This window comes from Eriocheir sinensis, chromosome 2 (genome assembly GCF_024679095.1).
Source record: "Eriocheir sinensis breed Jianghai 21 chromosome 2, ASM2467909v1, whole genome shotgun sequence".
NCBI lineage: Eukaryota > Metazoa > Arthropoda > Malacostraca > Decapoda > Varunidae > Eriocheir > Eriocheir sinensis.
In genome coordinates this window covers 13,620,595-13,629,950 of record NC_066510.1, presented here as the reverse complement: position 1 = coordinate 13,629,950, position 9,356 = coordinate 13,620,595, and positions in this window count along the sequence as shown.

Below are 9,356 nucleotides of genomic sequence, written 5' to 3'. Positions count from 1 at the left end.
AGCCTCTTCTCTTTATCTTCATTCCCTTATCTCAGTGTCGGATGAGCTTTTTTTTTACCTCTCCCCCCTACTTTTTTTTATTTTCAGGGCCCAGCAAAATATTCCCCTCCCTTCCTTTCCGTCCTTCTCCCTCGTTCTTTCACCTTTGCTCGCTTTCCTCTCGTCATCTTTTTGTCGTTTCGTTTTTAAGTGCCACTCAAATCTCCTCCACTTCCCCTCCCTCCCCTTCCTTCTCTTCAAGCCTGGCAGCCCCTTCTTTATGTAACCTTTGCTAATTCTAAACAGCCTGGCCGGTACCTACACCTTTTCCTCCTGCTTTCATACTTGGCGGACCTTTCTTTCTTTCCCCCTTCACCCATGTCCATTTTTATGACCTTATTGGACTTTTCATCATACTACCCACTCCATCCCTCGCCGCCTCTCATACGATGGCGAATGTGTCTTTCCTTCCTTCTTTCCTTCACCCATTCATTACCCTTTAAGATTCCACCACTCCACTCTACACGACTCCACTCCACTCCAATCCTCGTCCCTCATAATATGGCGAGCTCTCCCCTATGTTTTCCCTCCCCTCCACTCATTCCCTCCCTTGCCTGCCAGCGTCTATAGCCACAGACATTCCTCCGACAGTTTCCATTCTTGCATCGCGACTTTAACTCGTGCGTTGTCGCCGTGGTGTCATTTCCAGAGCCAGGTTAAGTAAGACTCGTGTGGAGGTTCATGGGGAACTGCATGTTGTGGAGACCCCTTACGTGGGTCAAATGCCAAGGATGTGAGGCAAAAAGCTAAGGGGCCTCTCGTGTGTAGGGGCCCTTGGGATATTATGGCCTAGGTCGCTCCATTTTTAATCCGGCCTTGGTCATTAGTTGTGTTTCAGTCACGTTCGTTGAAGGAGGAGTACCTGTGTGTTTCGGCCTCCTATATACCTATGTGGAGCGTCTAATATTGCCTCCCACCACCACTCCCCCGTTCCTGTAGGTAGGGTGTGTCCGACAATCTGTACGGACCGTTCCATTACGTACGCATACATCAGGCAAAGGGAAACAAGCGACTGTGGACAGCGGAGTGGAGGTGTGAAATGGAGTACTGTTAGAGTGAAGAGTACGAATGCCCGCTAAAAATTCCGTTCCTACCGAAATAGCAAGAAACAGTCAATTGGTGGGATGCGTACAGACTGGCGAACATCCCCTTCCCCCCCCCCCTCCTCCTCCCTGCCTGGTCTCTGCCTTGCCTGCGCCATACTACTTACTAACCCGTTGCCTTCCCTCCCTCCCCCTTCGCTTCGTTACTGCTGGGCGTCTCTCGGTGGGCAGTGTCTCTGTTAATGGACGCAGATTATCTCCTCTCGTCTCCCTCGGTCTCTCTTCCCCACCCACCGTATTCCAAATGCCACTTACCGAGCGTCTCATCTCCACCCCCATCACCCCTTTGGTTCAGCAGGTTTGGGCTGTCATAACTGTAAGGAATTGGCAGGTGGGGTTATTCAAGTTTATATAGATATGTATAAAACGAAAAGCTACGTAACTAACTAACCGTCAAGTGATAATCTAGAATACGGAGCCGATAATAAGTCTTACTTACTTACTTTACACGCCACGAACTCGTCGATATTTGGTTAAGAAGCGGATTTGCTAGTGGGTGTTAACGAGAGCCTGGTGCTGAGTGCTGACTACTGGCTGTCCTGCCCGCCGCCCCCTGCTGAGTCCGTGGCGCGTGGTCAGCAGTCAGCTAGGCAGGAGGGATTGCGGGCATGGCATGTTAGCAGCTCAGTATTCTTGGTAAGTCTACAGCCAAGGCTCGGGTAGGCGTGCCCAGTGCCCTTCCCCCTTCCCCCATACCGGCAAGGGCCCAGCGCTGCCCCGCCCCCAGACTGGCCGCCCCCCGCCCCGCCAGGGGAGGAGACCCACCACCACCACCACCATGATGATTCTTTCCACCTTTTGTATCATCTTTTTGGTCTGTTATCATTTACATGCTGCGACTGTCTAAGCAAAGTCATTTCCATCTTAATGAGAAATTTTAAACCATGGGCTCAAGCCGTTTTCGTGTGTGTGTGTGTGTGTGTGTGTGTGTGTGTGTGTGTGTGTGTGTGTGTGTGTGTGTGTGTGTGTGTGTGTGTGTGTGTGTGTGTTAGATGCGCGCCCTACTGCGCTATGTTTAATCCCCCCCCTGCAACTGACTGTGTGTGTGTGTGTGTGTGTGTGTGTGTGTGTGTGAGGGGTGCGGGGGGCGGGGCCGCCCCTTCCCTGCCCCCATCCCCCCGCCGCGGCAGGTGGTGTCGTGGTCCACCTGAGCTGCTCCAGGTGGACTCGCTGTGTTTCTTTCCAGGTACTTGGGAGCGTGTGTTTTATTTATAGTTTTACCGTTTTGCTAACTTTGGGCAAAATAACACGACTAATAAAAGTTTTGAGCATAAAGTGACCTTGATTTCCCTGCAAACATTTCCCCTGAGCAGGGTTTGAGTAATTACACTTGAAAAAAATTAATTACAAATGCAATTACTTTCAGAAACTTTGAATTACAATTATAATTATAATTACATTTGGAAATAACAATTACATTGCAATTACATTTACTTCATAGCAAATTCATTTACAATTACAATTACATAATGAACATCACCCGTATGCTACATATCATCACTTCACGGTCTTACCTTAAAAGAAGGGTAGCGTGTAAGCAGCCAGCGTAATTATAGGAGTAGGACTGAAGTTACTGAACCTCACTGTAGGAAGGTTTTGGAGGAAGTTAACTGAATTACGTCGCAGGAGGCAGCAGCAGCAAAAGACCGTCTGTTTTTCGTTTAATACACGTTAGCTACAGCAGGATCAAAGGAGTCTTTTGATCCTGAGATACAGGGGACGCGCCCATCACGCGCGATACTGCTCCTAGTGGCGGAGCGGCCGCCCCCGACTTCCTGACTGTCACTAGCAAATTTAAGTCTTATAATCAACCCATCACTCGGGCAGTCACACCAGAGCCCGTCCTTACTTCGTCCTGCCAAAATTGCCAGGACGTGGTGAGGACCGGCTTGGACGCAGTGGGAACCAATATGCACGCAGTTGTGACCCAGTGTGAACTGCAAGGACGGTATGGACGTGGACCAGTTTTGATTCTGTTCAAAATTTACGTAGCGAGAGCGTAGAAGATTTAGGACGGGGTGGTGACCTTTTGCTGACGTATTGCGGACCTGCTTGACGTATTAGTGACACAGCGAGGACTTGGTTGACTGGGTGGTGACTTGGCGGGGACGGGGAAGAGCTACTACGTGCTCACTGACACTGGGTGGAACATCTGACTCCTCGATTTCCTGGGAAGCTTGAGAGCCTTCATCTGGTTCTTCAGTCTCGATGTCTGAGGCTTCTGAAGCTTGTGTGGCTGGCTGGGATGACTGGCTACCTCTGCTGTCTTTGCTACATACTCTTCCCCGGCACTTGGATTTGAGCGGCATCAAAGACTATAGAGGTTTTGCAGCTGATGTCATTAGTGGGGGTGCGGGGGTAGCGCGGGCCTGCACGGCCATCTTGGTGGTCAGTGGTCACGTAGTCACTTATCAAAGCAAACCTTGGTGGCGGCTGCACAAGTGCTCTGTGTGTTCGTCATGGGATACGTATGCTGTGCGGTTGGATGTTCTAACCGACACGGGAGAGATGCTGTGTCATTTTATAGATTTCCAGCGAATCCAGAAGAGCGGGGGAAGTGGATAGCAGCTGTGAGGAGGGAAAACTGGCGGCCGCCTGCTTCATCTCGACTCTGCAGTGCTCATTTTGTCAGAAGTATATATTACAGGCAAGACTGATCAGATTATTACATGAGGTAACACTCATTTAGGTATTACCCCGGGTCCCCTAGCTTACTGTGTGGCGGGGGATTACTCTGGAACGGGATTTACAAGAGCTGTCGGAGGTAAACACGTATGGCGGCGCTCAAGCAGGGAAAGAAAATAGGAAAGGAAATTCAGTGGAGGCAAAGTGCACAGAGGGACAGAGCTCAGTGCTAGGTGGAGTATATAAGTGTACGCAGTGAAGTGACCAAGAGTGCGTAGTGTAAGGTGACTTGCCGTCACCTGCCCTCACCTGTCGTCACTTGCCCTCACCTGATTGCCTGTGCCTATGGTGCCTACCTGGGCATCACTGGTCAGCAACAGGAGATCGGCCAGGCAGAGGGACAGCCAGTCAACCGACCAGCCAGACAGTCAGCCAAACAACCGATCAGCCACTCAACTAGCCAGCCAGTCAGTCAACCACCCAGTCAATCATCCAATCAACTCGTCAGCCATCTAGTTGGTCAGTTAGACAGACGGTCAGTTTACCAATCAGCCAGCCAATCAACCCACCAGGCAACCAGTCAACCAGCCAGCCAGCCAGCTAGACAGCCAGTCTACCAGTCTCCTCCTCCAAAAGCACTGATTTTTTTTCGATGTATCTTAGCTTCGCAGTGTAGTGCTGACTTGCCTGATGGACAAGCCTCCCATAACCCACTTAGCCGGCGGGGTACCTCTTTGGCCGATTGGTAAAGAAGTGGCTCTCCCGTTACGCTGGTCGCGGGTTTGATCCCCGGCGCCGGCAAACCTTTCCTTGTCTGGATTAATTTCTCGTGTGTTTCGTTACACGCAGAGATCGTGTTGGAGTATAGAAAAGAGAAAATTTCTGGCATTTCACTGGTGGCATGGCGGTGGCATCCTCTCCTGTCGTTCTGTTGTGTCACCCCGAGGGGGTAACAGGTAGAGTGATGGCCCATGCTCTCCGAAGTTCATAGAAAATGGGAACTCAACACACAAAAATTAATCTAAATGGGAATGGGGAGACGTGTAATGCTGACTTGCCTGATGGGCGAGCCTCCCATAACCCACTTAGCCAGCGGGGTACCTCTTTGGCCGACTGGTAAAAAAGTGGCTATCCCGTTACGCTGGTCGCGGGTTTGATCCCCGGCGCCGGCAAACCTCTCCTTGTCTGGATTAATTTCTCGTGTGTTTCGTTACACGCAGAGATCGTGTTGGAGTATAGAAAAGGGAAAAATTCTGGCATTTCAGCAGCATTCTCAAGCGATCTCGCGTAATCACTTAACACAAATGATGCTGAAGGCCCTGCCATTTGCCCGCGGGTAGTGACTTGGGGATGGGGCACACGTGGTCCGTCTGCTCACTCTGCTGGGAAGGTGACCACCAGCGGGTTTGCAGACGACGCACAAGGTGCAGACGACGCTATTTCGTGACGTAACTGCAAAACCTCTATACAAAGAAAGACGGGAAAGCTATCCCGTTAGAAAGCCGTGAGCACTATCAGTCCGGTCAGCGCCATCAGTTCAACCCTCGCGTAACTATTTTTTTTTTTGTGTGTGTGTGTGTGTGTGTGTGTGTGTGTACAATTTCAGGGTAAGCTGTTATATTTTATATGCCTGTTTTTTTTTTTCTTCTTTTCATTTATTTTATTGCTATGGGGAATACTGATTGCTCTTATGCTTTTTTTTTTACTATAATGCAATAGGATATCATATGAAAGTATATGACATATATATATATATATATATATATATATATATATATATATATATATATATATGTATATATATATATATATATATATATATATATATATATATATATATATATATATATATATATATATATATATATATATATATATGTGTGTGTGTGTGTGTGTGTGTGTGTGTTACATAAAACACAGGGTGGAAAGTAAAATCAATGCAGATGTATTCTAATTTCATACTTTATTGGCTTTCATTGAATCACAGAAGCAAGATAGAAATTAGCAAAACACTCACAAGAGGCCAAAAAATTTGGAAACTACACAGATAGTACAAGCTTACAATGTAAGTTCAACTGCATTAACAGACATGCGTCATATGCAGACATAATGGTTTTGAAATATAAAAAAAGTAAAGAAATGTTTACCAAGATCATATAATACAGCAATAAGAACAGGAAGGAAACCCTGTTCATGAAGCAAAGAAAATGTATAGCAATTAGCACATAATAAGCAGGCAGCATAATTCTGCACATGAAAGAAACACATAATAAGCAGGCAGCATACATGTATACGTACACATGAAACAAACATATAATAAGCAGGCAGCATACATGTGTACATGAAAGAAACACATAATAAGCAGGCAGCATACATGTGTATGTACACATGAAACAAACATAATAAGTAGCCAACATACATGTGTATGTACACATGAAACAAACATAATAAGTAGCCAACATACATGTGTATGTACACATGAAACAAACATAATAAGCAGGCAGCATACATGTGTATGTACACATGAAACAAACATAATAAGCAGGCAGCATACATGTGTATGTAGGTACACATGAAACAAACATAATAAGCAGGCAGCATACATGTGTACGTACACATGAAACAATCACATTGGTAATAAGCAGGCAGCATACATGTGTAGCCTACATGAAACAAAGACATATTAAGCAGGCAGCATGCATGTGTATGTACACATGAAACAAATACATAATAAGCATGCAGCATGCAAGTGTACATGAAGCATATACAAATCACCACTTGGTAGATCATGCATGTGGCATAAGAACAAACAATAACAAAAGAATGAGGTAAAAACTGTCTCACAAGGAGGGTAGTAGATGAGTTGAACAGGCTTAGCAGTCAGATATGAGTGAATCTTTGATATGAGTGCAAATGCAATATATAGCTTGAAGAGGTTAGATAAATTCATAGATAAAGATGAAAGATGATTTTAGGTAAATCTGCCTTGTGTAGGCCAACTGGCCTTTTATGGACTCTACATGTTCTCATGTACTACACTGATTCAACTCATTATGGAAATTCAATAATAAAACTTTATTGCAACAGAAGTTAATGCTTTATCGGTACTAACAGTTCCTTTTGATGTTCCACGTGTGAGTGCCAGTTCCTTCCTCTCTTGGATTATCTGCAATAGTTAATTTTGTCAATGTCATAGAACCCAGAATAACATTCTTTTAATCATGTTCCTTATAAATTTTAATATAATTGCTTCAAAGCAAATATGTAAGGTATTATCACTTTCCATAATGACATGGAATCTATTATTTCATTGAATTGCAAAATGCAAGGAATTGCTGTACTACATTTCATAATGAACAATAATTAATACACACCTTTTAGATTTTGATCTGGAACTGCATTTACACACTTTGGTTTCTTTCCAATGTAATTCTTTCCTGAGAAGTGCTTGCTACAAACTGTGTGGTTTCTGTTCAATATTTCATATGGTAGTGCTTTCAGTTCTTGAATATCACATGCATTTACCCATGCAAAGCATCTGAAAAGTACAATATAAAATTTAGCAGTTGGCAGAACTTCTAAAATAATATCAAATATTTATTAATCTAACTTAATTTAATCTATCATCATGCCGATCCCTTAAGGGCGTGATCATGGTACAGGAGTCTCCATTTGTTCATGTCCATACCCTCCTCTTTTGCACATCCCTCCTCTCTGTTAGGTATTTCAACACTCTGTCCTTTCACATCCACAGCATCCAGTCTCACTTTTTTTCCATTTTCTCCAATTGATGAAATCATTTGTTGCATTTGACCACCTCTAACATTCCACAATTCGTTCCTTAATCTTGAAGAGACATACCAAATCTTCTATATAAAATTCCATTGCTTTCACCATCCACCTTATTCACATCACATTCACATTTGAGTAAGTGCTTGTAAGTTATTAAGAAATCCCGCACATGGGATACAACACAGTCCCATGATCCTATGCTTTTAAACTTGTAGTCATTATACCACAGGGACTGGCATGCCAATGGGTCTGTGGTACCCTTTAATCTTTTTGTGCCCCATCCTCAATGTTCCTTATTGTGACATGACACTAAGTTTAGCAAAACAAGGTGAGTAAACCAGGTGGGTGAGTAAACCACAAGCATTACAGAGGCACAACACATATACCTAAAAGTAACTATTCAAGATAACATAGGTCACATACACTCACAGAAATATAAAGAAGAGAGAAAAGGAGGTGGATTAGGTAACAATTATGATAATTTATCTATCTATACATGATGCCTCCTTCCAAGAACTGCCTCCTATCCTTCTCTCTCCCCTTTCTCTCACACACTCTAGCACTTGTCCTCTCATCTCATTCAAAGTCTTCCTGTTGAACCCACCACATCTTCCATACTCAACATATACTCTATTTGTCATCTCACTTTTTGCCATTCTTGCCATGCGACCAAACCACCTCAGGGTGCTTGTGCTGGACTCCTCAACCACGCCACATTTTGTTGACATTAAACTTTAGCTTCCACATTTTGCACACACAATCAAACACATTTGCCAGCTTTTGTAGATCACGTGGTAAAATTACAGTTTAACACAATACATCCTACCTTATTTTTCTCTATCCCAATCCCAACAAACATGGGGACTTGGTGGAAAAGCAGGGTTTTAGGGTGGGGGAAGCCAAATTACTAACCTAACCTAACCCGACATATACAGGTAACTCTCGATTTACGCGAGTTTGGTTTACGCGTTTTTGAAATAACGCGGGGTCCAAAATCCCCCCAAAAAATTTATTTACACGTTTTTTCCACTGATACGCGATTTATGGAGTGGCCACCAGATGTCTCACGCAACTGGACTCACATAGCGCCGCGGCCACACAGCAGAGCTCAGTTCTTCCCGCGCGCCACTTGAACAACAATACAGTACCCACGCTGCCACGCTACTCAACAATAGGGGTGGGCAGGTACCGGTACTAACGGTACTAGCTATATGGTACAGTACCGGTACCAGACTGCTCGGTACCGGTACCAATACTAGCTAGCCACTCATGGTGTCCCTCATTTCTTCCTCACACGAGTGAGGCTGAGACTGAGCGCCTGAGTGGATATCTCGGTGATATGGATATTCTCTCTCTCTCTCTCTCTCTCTCTCTCTCTCTCTCTCTCTCTCCACTGAATGAAGTGAATAAGCATATTATTCCCACCATCACTCGTAGGTTATGACAGAGAACTAGGCAAGACACAATTCACACGTTTCTGGTGACACGCGCCATGCAGCTGTTTGTTGTATGGGTGTGGTTGTGTGGTTTGTAAACAATGCAAATGGCGGCCTGGCTGGTATTGCGCGAAATATCTCCTCGTACAAGACTCATGATGTACAGTTTCTGATATCATATTTACCCCATTATTCTCACTAATATTAATAATTAATAATGAACACATGGATATTTTTTTTCAATATGATTTTTCATGTAGCTTGTACTGCTCCTTAGTCATACAATCAAGCCACCTGTGACATCAAGATCATACAAATGGCGCCCGACGGAAAAACGGGATAACAACAAGGCATGGGCAAT